At 46.3% G+C, this 18,503-nt stretch overlaps 1 protein-coding gene across 2 annotated transcripts in view; it reads right to left on the bottom strand.

Moving 5' to 3' along the window:
• LOC124282191 (ras-related protein Rab-7L1-like) overlaps positions 1–18,503 on the bottom strand; it is a 94,412-nt gene that overhangs the window by 9,501 nt on the left and 66,408 nt on the right. The gene's annotated exons all lie outside the window — the stretch shown is intronic.

The raw sequence follows: 18,503 nt of genomic DNA, 5'->3' as shown, positions 1-18,503 counted from the left end.
CTCGATTGCTAGCTTCTTTAGTAACGTACCTAGGGTAGTTTGTAGAGCTGATATCTGCATCGAAAGGTAGGTTCGCTGAACTGGATCACTCGACAGCGGTGGCGATCATATGATCGGTAGTTTGTAGCCCAGACTGAGTGTAGATATGACACACCAAACTGAGTGTAGATACATTGAAGGGGTCTCCCAAAAAAGTCCAGTTACGAGTATATGTACCAATTCTTCTGCCAACTGGTGAATCGAAGATTGGGACGACTGGAGGTGGAAAGTCCCAGTTGTCCTTTGCTTAAGCTTAGTCAAGGATGTGAACAGCAACTTAGGAGTCGCATCGAAATCCATTGAAATTTGGTATTCACACTTCAATCACGTAATTGCTTGAAGAATAGAGGACAGTAAGCATGAGTGACGATTGCCAAAAACTGTTAATCGGGAATGACGATGTTAAAACTTAAATATATTGTTTTGAAAAATAGTTGGGCCAGAAAATGTACTCGTCTAAGACGAGCAAATTATGTTTTTCACTTGCCTGAAGCAAATTTTATTCGTCATGCAGACGAGTGGAATTTTCGAGCCCTGCTGGTCACAAACAGATCCACCTGAGGGTTGGTGATCAGGAGACAGATTGATTTGAAGATCTGTGCGAGTATCTTCCACTCTGTTGGGGACAGACGATCTGACCTTGATAGAGTGTCGGCAATGGCATTCTTCAACCCTGGTATGTGCCTTGCTCTGGCTGAGATACCCAGTGAATCTATCAGTTAGAACAACTGGATCACCCAGTCGAGGAAGTGCGACAAACCCGTTGAGCCCAGACGATTGATGTCAGACTATATGAGAAGACGGGTCAATTGAAACTCCCGTGCCTAATGGTCTATGACTAGAATGACTGCCTTGAACTCCAGTTTGTTTATGTGCAGAGACTGCCTGTCTGGCGAGCACCGCCCTGCCACTTGATATTTGTGGAGATGAGCTCCCCATCCTTGAACGGCATCAAACAAACTCCTTCACAAACATTCAATTCATTGAGTCACCAACGAAGGTACGGATGGCACGATGAAGGTAGACGGATTGGGGTCATTGATCTGCAGAAACAGTCTTAGAAATCTCGGGATGGGTTGAATCTGAAGTTGATCTCTGGTCATCAGGGCTTGGGCTGAAGTCAGCAATCCAAGCAGTTCCTGCCACTGTTGTAGAGACCGGTCTTGAGACAGCGCGCCACAGCTACGAGGCATTGAATCATGACCCATCTGTCCTTGGTAACAACCATCTTCCCTAGACGTAGGTTGAATAAGGCCCTGATGAACTGAAGCCATTGGGTGGGAATCAGTTCTGACATGTTGATGTTGATGATCCAACCCAGCTGGTGAAGCAATTTGGTAGCAACTGTATATGTTGAAGCAGGACTTGTCAATCTGGCTGGGCTTGAATGCAAACGTCAATGTAAGCCTTGAACACAATCCCTCGGCAATGTAGAAACAGAGTGATCGGCTTCGTGAGATGGGTAAATGGGGACCTTCCACCAGGGGTTGAAATTTTTTTCAATCCAGGAAACTTTCAAAATCCACTTGACCAAATATTAATTTCACTTGACCTCATTTTTGACAATTTGTTTGTAGATTTAAACATTGCAAATGTCGATTGAAGAAATACAATGCAAATTGTTCTAAGAATAAGCTAGGAAATAAAACACAGATGTTAGTTGGTAGCAATTGTAATTTTCATTTCATAATCAAAATACAGATATAGAAACATTTCAGTAGTTTGGCACTACTGTACCACAGTAAAGTTTAATGTGATATTTACTTGACTGACCGGAGATTTCCACTCGATACGGGCATCAGTCAATGGTATTTTTCAAACCCCTGCTTCCACTGGTAGTGGATGTCCTGGAAGATGAATCGCTGGTGCTTGCAATGGTCTGTGAAGATCGGCATATGCAGAAATGCATCTTGGAGATCGAGACAGATCATGTAATCTCCCATTTTCAAGATTGTTCACAGAAGGTTCACGGAGATCATTCTGAAGTGAGGAGGCAGCTAAAGGTAGTTGGCATTGAGGACATTCAAGTTGAAGATTAGTCGAAGCTTGTCCAAATCCTTCTTGGGGACAAGAAAAATCGGGCGAATAGAAATGGGGGTGTTGGGTGAAGGTCCGAGAGGCTCGATTGCTAATTTCTCAAACAACGTATGTATAGTGGTTTGTAGAGCTGTTATCTGCGCTGCCTAGTAGGTTCTACGAACCGGATCAATGGTAAGGAGCGGGGATTTTATAATCGGCAGTTTGTAGACCTGGTTGAGCGTAGATACAACGAAAGGGTTTTCGAGAAGAGTCCAATTGCAAGCAAATAGACCAAGTATTCCACCTACTGGGGTGTTTAGGATCGGGACGTCTGGTGGGCAGAAGTTCCAAGTAGGGTAAACGTTTCTTATAGTCAGTGTTTCTCGACAAAAGCTCTGTGACCTGCATTCCAGTTGCGTCTCCCTCTCATGACGGTGGATCTGGACTGTCTTCTCCCACGGCCGCGAAAAGAGTTGCTCACGCAGATCGGAGTTCGAAGGTGTGTACTGCACCGGGTGTCTACTCCTGTAGTTGTGACTTTTGCAGCTTGAGCAGCTCGACAGTGACCAGGAACTGGGGCTCTCTCGGTCCACTTTCATGGAGAAGTGGATAATACCATTGAAGTGATAGGGAGATGACCAGGGTTGGCAGAATAATTCACTTCCATAGCGTTCATCCCAAGTCAAATGGCTTAGCGGACTCCGTCGTCTGATTGCAAGCATGTATCCAAGGAAATGAGTGATTTGGTCCAACATGGTTTGAAAATATTCATGATCTATAGCCATGGTCTCTCTAACGTGTGCCTGTTCTTGGGTTGTAGAGTAGCAGCTACTGTAACTGCCTTTGTAGCCGACCGGATCATGTTCATTGAGGGTAAGGTATGGCGAATAGCAGTGTCGAGATGTACCAGTTCCTGACCCTCAATTAAAAAGGGAGTGTTATTTCATCTAGGATAAGGGAAGAGACGAAATTGGTGAAGCCATGCACTTGAGTGTTATCCAGGGAATATTTCAGAGCAGAGACCCCATCCCGAACTCTCTTCAATTTCTTAAACTCTGTATCTGGGAAAGCTGTCATCTGATTAAGTCGGCTGGTCTCAAATGTGAAACGGAGGGCTTCCTTTTTGCTGCTCAGGACCAGTCACTTCCCACTCGTAATCGCTAAAATGTGATTCTTAAAGAAAATATCAATATGAAATGTCGACTGTGTAATGAATTTACAGAGACTGTCCAACACCTTGTTAGTGGATGCCCTTCCTTGGCACAAACATCATATCTTAAGAGACATGATGGCATGGCTCGTTGCTTTCACTACTGTCTTTGTCATGCCTGTGGCTTTGACTCCGAGGTCCATCCATGGTACGACCCTGAACATGTCCAGGGCGTCATGGAAAATGATGCTTTCAAACTTCTGTGGAACAGGCCCCATATACAGCCTCAGAAGAATTCCTGCCAACAAACCTTTTGGATAAAGCCAATGAATTTATTTATATCATTGAATTTTCTGTCCCTTTTGACAGCAATGTGATTGACAAGATTCAGGAAGAGCATGATAAATATGCAGACCTCACCTTTGAAATGTCTCATTTGCATCCCAAGTACACTGTCGTCAGGCTCCCCATTGTTCTCGGTGCCCTTGGTTTGGTACCTCCTGATCTCTTGGCGCAGATCAGGAGAGTGCCCGGGTTCTCCACCGGGAGCACAGCCCTTCTGACACTCTGGGAAATGCAGAAGGCTGCAGTGTTGGGGAGCCTTCATATTCTCTGGAAAGTTCTTGGTGGGTTCGACTAGGCAGTGTTTCCTGGGAGAAGTCCCATTTTGCTGTCTGGGCTGCGTGTAGAGGGGGTGAGGGCCCTGAGCTGATGATGAGCCTTACAAGCCTGACTGTGCCAGGATCACCCGAACCCTCTCTGCTGCATTTTCATCTTTAATCTGTAAAACATAATAATAATAATTGTAAACAACCTTCAATCAGTATATCAGCTCACACTGTAAATGTCAAGACTCTGGTGAGTTAATATTTTATATTTGTGACCCAATATTTTATATTTGTAACTCAAATGCATTGTACTAGATATCTGTCATTCATTGTAGTTTGTTCATTGTTTGTTCAATATATTATTGAATATTTAAGACTTGTCTGTGTTTTATTTTGCTGGTTCAAAGGGAATTCTTAAACCTTTTGTCACGGCAAATTATTAACCGTAACACTGGGTAGACTCTGAGTGTTTGCTAAAACGGGATCAATCATTGTATCATGGTAGTTCGTAGAACCAATGGTGATTGCAAAAATGTGGTAGTTGCCGCAGCATTTGTCAAACCACAAACGATCGCAGCAGAATGGTAGCTCATCGAACTTGAGGAGATTGTTGAACTGGTAACAATCCCTGAACCAGAGTGCTTCGTTGCACCGGAGGGAATTGTCAAACCAGGGGAATTTCACAGAACCAGAGGTAATCGCCTCACCAGGGTAGATCGCCGAACTAATAAGGTTCGCCAAACCTAAATGTTGACTGAGTAGAGTCAACGGAGGTGCTGAATCAGTCGCATTCGTTAGACGAAAGTCTGCGGACAGAGAGTTTGCCGACAAATGATGCAAGGCTCTTGAAACAGACGGAGAAACAAGTCGGGCCGTCACCATTAGGGATGGCTGGTCTCATGTGTCTACTGAAAAAAGGGACCGTCGCATCAGATCGGTTTGTCAAGGACTCTAGTTGATTTGGTGAAGGCTGAACCAGCATAACTCTAGACAGAGCCTTTGGCATCGGAAGAGGCCTGAAAAAGTCTTCTTGCTCAGTGGGAGACGAGGTAGATTTTCGCGCCTTCCTGGATTTCTTTGATAACGAAGGCCCATATTCATCCAACTTCTGTATTCTTGTATTCAGCAAACTTGTCATCAGTCAAACCTCTGTAGAAACTACATCTACATTGCAGTCCGTTTCCACTCAGCTGTCGATCATGAGAGAGAGAATACAAGACGTGAGATAGGACAAGTTTAAACAATACAAAAACATCAAATATATGTATGTGTTATCTTTTCAACAATAAAGTTCCATCTAAGATTGTAGACGTGCCAGATTACATGTCGGTGTTACACACAGTGGTTAAGCTTGGAGATGTCCCAGGTGACATGTAGGTGTTACACACACTGGTTAAGCTTGGAGTTGTCCCAGGTGACATGTAGGTGTTACACACACTGGTTAAGCTTGGAGATGTACCAGGAGACATGTAAGGTGTTACACACAGTGGTTAAGCTTGGAGATGTCCCAGGTGACATGTCGGTGTTACACACACTGGTTAAGCTTGGAGAAGTCCCAGGTGACATGTAGGTGTTACACATACTTGTTAAGCTTGGAGATGTCCCAGGTGACATGTAGGTGTTACACACACTGGTTAAGCTTGGAGATGTCCCAGGTGACATGTAGGTGTTACACACACTTGTTAAGCATGGAGATGTCCCAGGTGACATGTAGGTGTTACACACAGTGGTTAAGCTTGGAGATGTCCCAGGTGACATGTCGGTGTTACACACACTGGTTAAGCTTGGAGATGTCCCAGGTGACATGTAGGTGTTACACATACTTGTTAAGCTTGGAGATGTCCCAGGTGACATGTAGGTGTTACACACACTGGTTAAGCTTGGAGATGTCCCAGGTGACATGTAGGTGTTACACACACTTGTTAAGCATGGAGATGTCCCAGGTGACATGTAGGTGTTACACACAGTGGTTAAGCTTGGAGATGTCCCAGGTGACATGTCGGTGTTACACACACTGGTTAAGCTTGGAGATGTCCCAGGTGACATGTAGGTGTTACACACAGTGGCTAAGCTTGGAGATGTGCTAGGTGACATGTAGGTGTTACACACACTGGTTAAGCTTGGAGATGTGCTAGGTGACATGTAGGTGTTACACACACTTGTTAAGCACATAAAAGTGCCAGGTGACATGTAGGTGTTACACACACTGGTTAAGCTTGGAGATGTGCTAGGTGACATGTAGGTGTTACACACACTTGTTAAGCAGGGAGAGGTGCCATGTGACATGTAGGTGTTACACACACTTGTTAAGCAGGGAGAGGTGCCATGTGACATGTAGGTGTTACACACACTTGTTAAGCAGGGAGAGGTGCCATGTGACATGTAGGTGTTACACACAGTGGTTAAGCTTGGAGTTGTCCCAGGTGACATGTCGGTGTTACACACAGTGGTTAAGCTTGAAGATGTCCCAGGTGACATGTAGGTGTTACACACACTGGTTAAGCTTGGAGATGTGCCAGGTGACATGTAGGTGTTACACACACTGGTTAAGCTTGGAGATGTCCCAGGTGACATGTTGGTGTCGGTGTGTAACACCGACATGTCACCTGGGACATCTCCAAGCTTAACAAGTCAGTGTTACACACACTGGTTAAGCTTGGAGATGTGCTAGGTGACATGTAGGTGTTACACACACTGGTTAAGCTTGGAGATGTCCCAGGTGACATGTAGGTGTCGGTGTGTAACACCGACATAAGCTGGGACATCTCCGCTTAACAAGTCGGGTGTTACACACACTGGTTAAGCTTGGAGATGTCCCAGGTGACATTTAGGTGTTACACACAGTGGTTAAGCTTGGAGATGTGCTACGTGACATGTCGGTGTTACACACACTGGTTAAGCTTGGAGATGTGCTAGGTGACATGTAGGTGTTACACACAGTGGTTAAGCTTGGAGATGTCCCAGGTGACATGTAGGTGTTACACACAGTGGCTAAGCTTGGAGAGGTGCTAGGTGACATGTCGGTGTTACACACACTGGTTAAGCTTGGAGATGTGCTAGGTGACATGTAGGTGTTACACACACTTGTTAAGCACATAAAAGTGCCAGGTGACATGTAGGTGTTACACACAATGGTTAAGCTTGGAGATGTGCTAGGTGACATGTAGGTGTTACACACACTTGTTAAGCAGGGAGAGGTGCCATGTGACATGTAGGTGTTACACACACTGGTTAAGCTTGGAGATGTCCCAGGTGACATGTAGGTGTTACACATACTTGTTAAGCTTGGAGATGTCCCAGGTGACATGTAGGTGTTACACACAGTGGTTAAGCTTGGAGATGTCCCAGGTGACATGTTGGTGTCGGTGTTACACACACTGGTTAAGCTTGGAGATGTCCCAGGTGACATGTCGGTGTTACACACACTGGTTAAGCTTGGAGATGTCCCAGGTGACATGTAGGTGTTACACACACTGGTTAAGCTTGGAGATGTCCCAGGTGACATGTAGGTGTTACACACACTGGTTAAGCTTGGAGATGTGCTAGGTGACATGTCGGTGTTACACACACTGGTTAAGCTTGGAGATGTGCTAGGTGACATGTAGGTGTTACACACACTTGTTAAGCATGGAGATGTGCCAGGTGACATGTAGGTGTTACACACACTGGTTAAGCTTGGAGATGTGCTAGGTGACATGTAGGTGTTACACACACTTGTTAAGCTTGGAGATGTGCCAGGTGACATGTAGGTGTTACACACACTGGTTAAGCTTGGAGATGTCCCAGGTGACATGTAGGTGTTACACACACTGGTTAAGCTTGGAGATGTCCCAGGTGACATGTAGGTGTTACACACACTGGTTAAGCTTGGAGATGTCCCAGGTGACATGTAGGTGTTACACACACTGGTTAAGCTTGGAGATGTCCCAGGTGACATGTAGGTGTTACACACACACTGGTTAAGCTTGGAGATGTCCCAGGTGACATGTAGGTGTTACACACATACTGGTTAAGCTTGGAGATGTCCCAGGTGACATGTAGGTGTTACACACACTGGTTAAGCTTGGAGATGTGCTAGGTGACATGTAGGTGTTACACACACTGGTTAAGCTTGGAGATGTCCCAGGTGACATGTAGGTGTTACACACACTGGTTAAGCTTGCTAGAGAGGTGTTACACACACTGTTAAGCAGGTGAGATGTCGGGTGACATACACACACACACTGGTTAAGCTTGGAGATGTGCTAGGTGACATGTAGGTGTTACACACACTTGTTAAGCACATAAAAGTGCCAGGTGACATGTAGGTGTTACACACACTGGTTAAGCTTGGAGATGTGCTAGGTGACATGTAGGTGTTACACACACTTGTTAAGCAGGGAGAGGTGCCATGTGACATGTAGGTGTTACACACACTGGTTAAGCTTTGAGATGTCCCAGGTGACATGTAGGTGTTACACATACTTGTTAAGCTTGGAGATGTCCCAGGTGACATGTAGGTGTTACACACAGTGGTTAAGCTTGGAGATGTGCTAGGTGACATGTCGGTGTTACACACACTGGTTAAGCTTGGAGATGTCCCAGGTGACATGTCGGTGTTACACACACTGGTTAAGCTTGGAGATGTCCCAGGTGACATGTAGGTGTTACACATACTTGTTAAGCTTGGAGATGTCCCAGGTGACATGTAGGTGTTACACACAGTGGTTAAGCTTGGAGATGTGCTAGGTTACATGTCGGTGTTACACACACTGGTTAAGCTTGGAGATGTGCTAGGTGACATGTCGGTGTTACACACACTGGTTAAGCTTGGAGATGTGCTAGGTGACATGTAGGTGTTACACACACTTGTTAAGCAGGGAGAGGTGCCATGTGACATGTAGGTGTTACACACACTTGTTAAGCAGGGAGAGGTGCCATGTGACATGTAGGTGTTACACACACTTGTTAAGCAGGGAGAGGTGCCATGTGACATGTAGGTGTTACACACAGTGGTTAAGCTTGGAGTTGTCCCAGGTGACATGTCGGTGTTACACACAGTGGTTAAGCTTGGAGATGTCCCAGGTGACATGTAGGTGTTACACACACTGGTTAAGCTTGGAGATGTGCCAGGTGACATGTAGGTGTTACACACACTGGTTAAGCTTGGAGATGTCCCAGGTGACATGTAGGTGTGTACACACATATGGTTAAGCTTGGAAGTGTCTAGATGACACTGGTTAAGCTTGGAGATGTGCTAGGACATAGGTGACATGTAGGTGTTACACACACTGGTTAAGCTTGGAGATGTCCCAGGTGACATGTAGGTAACACCGACATACACATCTCCACTAACAAATCGGTTTACACACACTGGTTAAACTTTGAGATGTCCCAGGTGACATGTAGGTGTTACACACAGCTTGAAAGTGGATAAGTCCCAGGTGACATGTAGGTGTTACACACAGTGGTTAAGCTTGGACATGTCGGGGTGTTACACACACTGGTTAAGCTTGAGATGTCCCAGGTGACATGTAGGTGTTACACACACTGGTTAAGCTTGGAGATGTCCCAGGTGACATGTAGGTGTTACACATACTTGTTAAGCTTGGAGATGTCCCAGGTGACATGTAGGTGTTACACACACAGTGGTTAAGCTTGGAGATGTGCTAGGTGACATGTAGGTGTTACACACACTGGTTAAGCTTGGAGATGTGCCAGGTGACATGTGGGTGTTACACACACTGGTTAAGCTTGGAGATGTGCTAGGTGACATGTAGGTGTTACACACACTTGTTAAGCAGGAGAGGTGCCATGTGACATGTAGGTGTTACACACACTGTTAAGCAGGAGAGGTGCCATGTGACATGTAGGTGTTACACACACTTGTTAAGCAGGGAGATGAGGTGCCATGTTACACATGCCATAGGACATGTAGGTGTTACACACAAGCTTGGTTAAGCTTGAGTTGTCCCAGGTGACATGTCGGTGTTACACACAGTGGTTAAGCTTGGAGATGTCCCAGGTGACATGTAGGTGTTACACACACTGGTTAAGCTTGGAGATGTGCCAGGTGACATGTAGGTGTTACACACACTGGTTAAGCTTGGAGATGTCCCAGGTGACATGTAGGTGGTGATAATACACGACATGAGATCCTGGAGATGTCCCAGTAGTAACATGTCAAGGTGTTACACACACTGGTTAAGCTTGGAGATGTGCTAGGTGACATGTAGGTGTTACACACACTGGTTAAGCTTGGAGATGTCCCAGGTGACATGTAGGTGTGGGTGTGTAACACCGACATGTCCTGGGACATCTCCGCTTAACAAGTCGGTGACATGTTACACACACTGGTTAAGCTTGGAGATGTCCCAGGTGACATTTAGGTGTTACACACAGTGGTTAAGCTTGGAGATGTGCTACGTGATTGACATGTCGGTGTTACACACACTGGTTAAGCTTGAGATGTGCTAGGTGACATGTAGGTGTTACACACACCGGTTAAGCTTGGAGATGTCCCAGGTGACATGTAGGTGTTACACACAGTGGCTAAGCTTGGAGAGGTGCTAGGTGACATGTCGGGTGTTACACACACTGGTTAAGCTTGGAGATGTGCTAGGTGACATGTAGGTGTTACACACACTTGTTAAGCACATAAAAGTGCCAGGTGACATGTAGGTGTTACACACACTGGTTAAGCTTGGAGATGTGCTAGGTGACATGTAGGTGTTACACACACTTGTTAAGCAGGGAGATGTGCCATGTGACATGTAGGTGTTACACACACTGGTTAAGCTTGGAGATGTCCCAGGTGACATGTAGGTGTTACACATACTTGTTAAGCTTGGAGATGTCCCAGGTGACATGTAGGTGTTACACACAGTGGTTAAGCTTGGAGATGTGCTAGGTGACATGTCGGTGTTACACACACTGGTTAAGCTTGGAGATGTCCCAGGTGACATGTCGGTGTTACACACACTGGTTAAGCTTGGAGATGTCCCAGGTGACATGTAGGTGTTACACACACTTGTTAAGCTTGGAGATGTCCCAGGTGACATGTAGGTGTTACACACAGTGGTTAAGCTTGGAGATGTGCCAGGTTACATGTCGGTGTTACACACACTGGTTAAGCTTGGAGATGTGCTAGGTGACATGTCGGTGTTACACACACTGGTTAAGCTTGGAGATGTGCTAGGTGACATGTAGGTGTTACACACACTTGTTAAGCAGGGAGAGGTGCCAGGTGACATGTAGGGTGTTACACACACTTGGTTAAGCTTGGAGATGTGCCAGGTGACATGTAGGTGTTACACACACTTGTTAAGCAGGGAGAGGTGCCAGGTGACATGTAGGTGTTACACACAGTGGTTAAGCTTGGAGATGTCCCAGGTGACATGTAGGTGTTACACACACTGGTTAAGCTTGGAGATGTCCCAGGTGACATGTAGGTGTTACACACACTGGTTAAGCTTGGAGATGTCCCAGGTGACATGTAGGTGTGGTACACACACCGACATGTCACTTGGAGATGTCCTAGGTGAACAAGTCGGTGTTACACACACTGGTTAAGCTTGGAGATGTGCTAGGTGACATGTAGGTGTTACACACACTGGTTAAGCTTGGAGATGTCCCAGGTGACATGTAGGTGTTACACACAGTGGTTAAGCTTGGAGAGGTGCTAGGTGACATGTCGGTGTTACACACACTGGTTAAGCTTGGAGATGTGCTAGGTGACATGTAGGTGTTACACACACTTGTTAAGCACATAAAAGTGCCAGGTGACATGTAGGTGTTACACACACTGGTTGCTTGGAGATGTGCTAGGTGACATGTAGGTGTTACACACACTTTGTTAAGCAGGAGAGGTGCCATGTGACATGTAGGTGTTACACACACTGGTTAAGCTTTGAGATGTCCCAGGTGACATGTAGGTGTTACACATACTTGTTAAGCTTGGAGATGTCCCAGGTGACATGTAGGTGTTACACACAGTGGTTAAGCTTGGAGATGTGCTAGGTGACATGTCGGTGTTACACACACTGGTTAAGCTTGGAGATGTCCCAGGTGACATGTCGGTGTTACACACACTGGTTAAGCTTGGAGATGTCCCAGGTGACATGTAGGTGTTACACATACTTGTTAAGCTTGGAGATGTCCCAGGTGACATGTAGGTGTTACACACAGTGGTTAAGCTTGGAGATGTGCTAGGTTACATGTCGGTGTTACACACACTGGTTAAGCTTGGAGATGTGCTAGGTGACATGTCGGTGTTACACACACTGGTTAAGCTTGGAGATGTGCTAGGTGACATGTAGGTGTTACACACACTTGTTAAGCAGGGAGAGGTGCCATGTGACATGTAGGTGTTACACACACTTGTTAAGCAGGGAGAGGTGCCATGTGACATGTAGGTGTTACACACACTTGTTAAGCAGGGAGAGGTGCCATGTGACATGTAGGTGTTACACACAGTGGTTAAGCTTGGAGTTGTCCCAGGTGACATGTCGGTGTTACACACAGTGGTTAAGCTTGGAGATGTCCCAGGTGACATGTAGGTGTTACACACACTGGTTAAGCTTGGAGATGTGCCAGGTGACATGTAGGTGTTACACACACTGGTTAAGCTTGGAGATGTCCCAGGTGACATGTTGGTGTCGGTGTGTAACACCGACATGTCACCTGGGACATCTCCAAGCTTAACAAGTCGGTGTTACACACACTGGTTAAGCTTGGAGATGTGCTAGGTGACATGTAGGTGTTACACACACTGGTTAAGCTTGGAGATGTCCCAGGTGACATGTAGGTGTCGGTGTGTAACACCGACATGTCACCTGGGACATCTCCAAGCTTAACAAGTCGGTGTTACACACACTGGTTAAGCTTGGAGATGTCCCAGGTGACATTTAGGTGTTACACACAGTGGTTAAGCTTGGAGATGTGCTACGTGACATGTCGGTGTTACACACACTGGTTAAGCTTGGAGATGTGCTAGGTGACATGTAGGTGTTACACACACTGGTTAAGCTTGGAGATGTCCCAGGTGACATGTAGGTGTTACACACAGTGGCTAAGCTTGGAGAGGTGCTAGGTGACATGTCGGTGTTACACACACTGGTTAAGCTTGGAGATGTGCTAGGTGACATGTAGGTGTTACACACACTTGTTAAGCACATAAAAGTGCCAGGTGACATGTAGGTGTTACACACACTGGTTAAGCTTGGAGATGTGCTAGGTGACATGTAGGTGTTACACACACTTCTTAAGCAGGGAGAGGTGCCATGTGACATGTAGGTGTTACACACACTGGTTAAGCTTGGAGATGTCCCAGGTGACATGTAGGTGTTACACATACTTGTTAAGCTTGGAGATGTCCCAGGTGACATGTAGGTGTTACACACAGTGGTTAAGCTTGGAGATGTGCTAGGTGACATGTCGGTGTTACACACACTGGTTAAGCTTGGAGATGTCCCAGGTGACATGTCGGTGTTACACACACTGGTTAAGCTTGGAGATGTACCAGGAGGCATGTAAGGTGTTACACACATTGGTTAAGCTTGGAGATGTCCCAGGTGACATGTCGGTGTTACACACACTGGTTAAGCTTGGAGATGTCCCAGGTGACATGTAGGTGTTACACACACTGGTTAAGCTTGGAGATGTCCCAGGTGACATGTAGGTGTTACACACACTTGTTAAGCATGGAGATGTCCCAGGTGACATGTAGGTGTTACACACAGTGGTTAAGCTTGGAGATGTCCCAGGTGACATGTCGGTGTTACACACACTGGTTAAGCTTGGAGATGTCCCAGGTGACATGTAGGTGTTACACATACTTGTTAAGCTTGGAGATGTCCCAGGTGACATGTAGGTGTTACACACACTGGTTAAGCTTGGAGATGTCCCAGGTGACATGTAGGTGTTACACACACTTGTTAAGCATGGAGATGTCCCAGGTGACATGTAGGTGTTACACACAGTGGTTAAGCTTGGAGATGTCCCAGGTGACATGTCGGTGTTACACACACTGGTTAAGCTTGGAGATGTCCCAGGTGACATGTAGGTGTTACACACAGTGGCTAAGCTTGGAGATGTGCTAGGTGACATGTAGGTGTTACACACACTGGTTAAGCTTGGAGATGTGCTAGGTGACATGTAGGTGTTACACACACTTGTTAAGCACATAAAAGTGCCAGGTGACATGTAGGTGTTACACACACACCGGTTGCTTGGAGATGTGCTAGGTGACATGTAGGTGTTACACACACTTGTTAAGCAGGAGAGGTGCCATGTGACATGTAGGTGTTACACACACTTGTTAAGCAGGAGAGGTGCCATGTGACATGTAGGTGTTACACACACTTGTTAAGCAGGAGAGGTGCCATGTGACATGTAGGTGTTACACACAGTGGTTAAGGCTTGGAGTTGTCCCAGGTGACATGTCGGTGTTACACACAGTGGTTAAGCTTGAAGATGTCCCAGGTGACATGTAGGTGTTACACACACTGGTTAAGCTTGGAGATGTGCCAGGTGACATGTAGGTGTTACACACACTGGTTGCTTGGAGATTGGAGATGTCCCAGGTGACATGTTAGGTGCCAGGTGTAACGACACATGGGTGTTACACACAGTGGTTAAGTGACATATCCTGGATTGTTAACAAGTCGCTCTGTGTTACACACACTGGTTGCTTCGGAGATGTGCTAGGTGACATGTAGGTGTTACACACACTGGTTAAGCTTGGAGATGTCCCAGGTGACATGTAGGTGTCGGTGTAACATCGACATAATACTTGGGACATCTCCAAGCTTACAAGTGTTGCGCGTTACACACACTGGTTAAGCTTGGAGATGTCCCAGGTGACATTTAGGTGTTACACACACAGTGGTTAAGCTTGGAGATGTGCTACGTGACATGTCGGTGTTACACACACTGGTTAAGCTTGGAGATGTGCTAGGTGACATGTAGGTGTTACACACAGTGGTTAAGCTTGGAGATGTCCCAGGTGACATGTAGGTGTGACACACAGTGGCTAAGCTTGGAGAGGTGCTAGGTGACATGTCGGTGTTACACACACTGGTTAAGCTTGGAGATGTGCTAGGTGACATGTAGGTGTTACACACACTTGTTAAGCACATAAAAGTGCCAGGTGACATGTAGGTGTTACACCAATGGTTAAGCTTGGAGATGTGCTAGGTGACATGTAGGTGTTACACACACTTGTTAAGCAGGGAGAGGTGCCATGTGACATGTAGGTGTTACACACACTGGTTAAGCTTGGAGATGTCCCAGGTGACATGTAGGTGTTACACATACTTGTTAAGCTTGGAGATGTCCCAGGTGACATGTAGGTGTTACACACAGTGGTTAAGCTTGGAGATGTGCTAGGTGACATGTCGGTGTTACACACACTGGTTAAGCTTGGAGATGTCCCAGGTGACATGTCGGTGTTACACACACTGGTTAAGCTTGGAGATGTACCAGGAGACATGTAAGGTGTTACACACATTGGTTAAGCTTGGAGATGTCCCAGGTGACATGTCGGTGTTACACACACTGGTTAAGCTTGGAGATGTCCCAGGTGACATGTAGGTGTTACACATACTTGTTAAGCTTGGAGATGTCCCAGGTGACATGTAGGTGTTACACACAGTGGTTAAGCTTGGAGATGTGCTAGGTGACATGTCGGTGTTACACACACTGGTTAAGCTTGGAGATGTGCTAGGTGACATGTCGGTGTTACACACACTGGTTAAGCTTGGAGATATGCTAGGTGACATGTAGGTGTTACACACACTTGTTAAGCAGGGAGAGGTGCCATGTGACATGTAGGTGTTACACACACTTGTTAAGCAGGAGAGGTGCCATGTGACATGTAGGTGTTACACACACTTGTTAAGCAGGAGAGGTGCCATGTGACATGTAGGTGTTACACACAGTGGTTAAGCTTGGAGTTGTCCCAGGTGACATGTCGGTGTTACACACACCGGTTAAGCTTGGAGATGTGCCAGGTGACATGTAGGTGTTACACACACTGGTTAAGCTTGGAGATGTCCCAGGTGACATGTAGGTGTTACACACACTGGTTAAGCTTGGAATGCATCCATAAACATGTTAGGTGTTACACACACATCTTGGAGATGTCCAAGCTTAACAAGTCGGTGTTACACACACTGGTTAAGCTTGGAGATGTGCTAGGTGACATGTAGGTGTTACACACACTGGTTAAGCTTGGAGATGTCCCAGGTGACATGTAGGTGTTACACACAGTGGCTAAGCTTGGAGAGGTGCTAGGTGACATGTCGGTGTTACACACAGTGGTTAAGCTTGGAGATGTGCTAGGTGACATGTAGGTGTTACACACACTTGTTAAGCACATAAAAGTGCCAGGTGACATGTAGGTGTTACACACACTGGTTAAGCTTGGAGATGTGCTAGGTGACATGTAGGTGTTACACACACTTGTTAAGCAGGGAGAGGTGCCATGTAACATGTAGGTGTTACACACACTGGTTAAGCTTTGAGATGTCCCAGGTGACATGTAGGTGTTACACATACTTGTTAAGCTTGGAGATGTCCCAGGTGACATGTAGGTGTTACACACAGTGGTTAAGCTTGGAGATGTGCTAGGTGACATGTCGGTGTTACACACACTGGTTAAGCTTGGAGATGTCCCAGGTGACATGTCGGTGTTACACACACTGGTTAAGCTTGGAGATGTCCCAGGTGACATGTAGGTGTTACACATACTTGTTAAGCTTGGAGATGTCCCAGGTGACATGTAGGTGTTACACACAGTGGTTAAGCTTGGAGATGTGCTAGGTTACATGTCGGTGTTACACACACTGGTTAAGCTTGGAGATGTGCTAGGTGACATGTCGGTGTTACACACACTGGTTAAGCTTGGAGATGTGCTAGGTGACATGTAGGTGTTACACACACTTGTTAAGCAGGAGAGGTGCCATGTGACATGTAGGTGTTACACACACTTGTTAAGCAGGAGAGGTGCCATGTGACATGTAGGTGTTACACACACTTGTTAAGCAGGGAGAGGTGCCATGTGACATGTAGGTGTTACACACACACAGTGGTTAAGCTTGGAGTTGTCCCAGGTGACATGTCGGTGTTACACACAGTGGTTAAGCTTGGAGATGTCCCAGGTGACATGTAGGTGTTACACACACCGGTTAAGCTTGGAGATGTGCCAGGTGACATGTAGGTGTTACACACACTGGTTAAGCTTGGAGATGTCCCAGGTGACATGTTAGGTCGGTGTAACATCGACATGTCCCAGGGACATCTCCAAGCTTAACAAGTCGGTGTTACACACACTGGTTAAGCTTGGAGATGTGCTAGGTGACATGTAGGTGTTACACACACTGGTTAAGCTTGGAGATGTCCCAGGTGACATGTAGGTAGGTGGTGTGTAACATCGACATGGGAGCTTAACAAGTCGGTGTTACACACACTGGTTAAGCTTGGAGATGTCCCAGGTGACATGGTGTTACACACACTGGTTAAGCTTGGAGATGTGCTAGGTGACATGTAGGTGTTACACACACTGGTTAAGCTTGGAGATGTCCCAGGTGACATGTAGGTGTTACACACAGTGGCTAAGCTTGGAGAGGTGCTAGGTGACATGTCGGTGTTACACACACTGGTTAAGCTTGGAGATGTGCTAGGTGACATGTAGGTGTTACACACACTTGTTAAGCACATAAAAGTGCCAGGTGACATGTAGGTGTTACACACACTGGTTAAGCTTGGAGATGTGCTAGGTGACATGTAGGTGTTACACACACTTCTTAAGCAGGGAGAGGTGCCATGTGACATGTAGGTGTTACACACACTGGTTAAGCTTGGAGATGTCCCAGGTGACATGTAGGTGTTACACATACTTGTTAAGCTTGGAGATGTCCCAGGTGACATGTAGGTGTTACACACAGTGGTTAAGCTTGGAGATGTGCTAGGTGACATGTCGGTGTTACACACACTGGTTAAGCTTGGAGATGTCCCAGGTGACATGTCGGTGTTACACACACTGGTTAAGCTTGGAGATGTACCAGGAGGCATGTAAGGTGTTACACACATTGGTTAAGCTTGGAGATGTCCCAGGTGACATGTCGGTGTTACACACACTGGTTAAGCTTGGAGATGTCCCAGGTGACATGTAGGTGTTACACATACTTGTTAAGCTTGGAGATGTCCCAGGTGACATGTAGGTGTTACACACAGTGGTTAAGCTTGGAGATGTGCTAGGTTACATGTCGGTGTTACACACACTGGTTAAGCTTGGAGATGTGCTAGGTGACATGTCGGTGTTACACACACTGGTTAAGCTTGGAGATGTGCTAGGTGACATGTAGGTGTTACACACACTGGTTAAGCTTGGAGATGTCCCAGGTGACATGTCGGTGTGTTACACACACTGGTTAAGCTTGGAGATGTCCCAGGTGACATGTCGGTGTTACACACACTGGTTAAGCTTGGAGATGTGCCAGGTGACATGTAGGTGTTACACACAGTGGTTAAGCTTGGAGATGTGCCAGGTGACATGTAGGTGTTACACACAGTGGTTAAGCTTGGAGATGTGCTAGGTGACATGTAGGTGTTACACACACTTGTTAAGCTTGGAGATGTGCCAGGTGACATGTAGGTGTTACACACAGTGGTTAAGCTTGGAGATGTACCAGGAGACATGTAAGGTG

Source organism: Haliotis rubra, unplaced genomic scaffold (assembly GCF_003918875.1).
Source record: "Haliotis rubra isolate DU_JTF1 unplaced genomic scaffold, ASM391887v1 Scf295, whole genome shotgun sequence".
Lineage (NCBI taxonomy): Eukaryota > Metazoa > Mollusca > Gastropoda > Lepetellida > Haliotidae > Haliotis > Haliotis rubra.
The sequence above is the reverse complement of the archived record's forward strand: the minus strand, read 5'-3'. Positions and strand labels throughout refer to the sequence as shown.